Source organism: Ctenopharyngodon idella, chromosome 20, assembly GCF_019924925.1.
Source record: "Ctenopharyngodon idella isolate HZGC_01 chromosome 20, HZGC01, whole genome shotgun sequence".
NCBI classification, from domain to species: Eukaryota; Metazoa; Chordata; class Actinopteri; order Cypriniformes; family Xenocyprididae; genus Ctenopharyngodon; species Ctenopharyngodon idella.
The window spans coordinates 22,204,648-22,204,937 of record NC_067239.1 but is presented as its reverse complement, the minus strand read 5'-3'; positions in this window follow the sequence as shown (position 1 = coordinate 22,204,937).

The window sequence follows — 290 nt, the reverse complement described above, 5'->3', positions numbered from 1 at the left end:
ATTATTTATTAGCGTATTAATTTGCAGTTACCTGTAGTCAGTTATTATTCGTGTTTTGAGTCGCAAGATGGCGCCTATTAGCTAACTTGCGTTGGTGTGAGATGACAGACGTCGTGACACATATTACATCTACCACAGAAAGATATGATAGTAAAATTAGTAAGAGTAGTAAGCTAGTATGTAGTTCCTAATTCAGCAGTACATTTCAGAATCTTGCTAATCTGTGAACTTTTCGCCTAGTTTATGAATACTGTGAATTCAGACTTACTACTCTTTCCACATACCCCTAC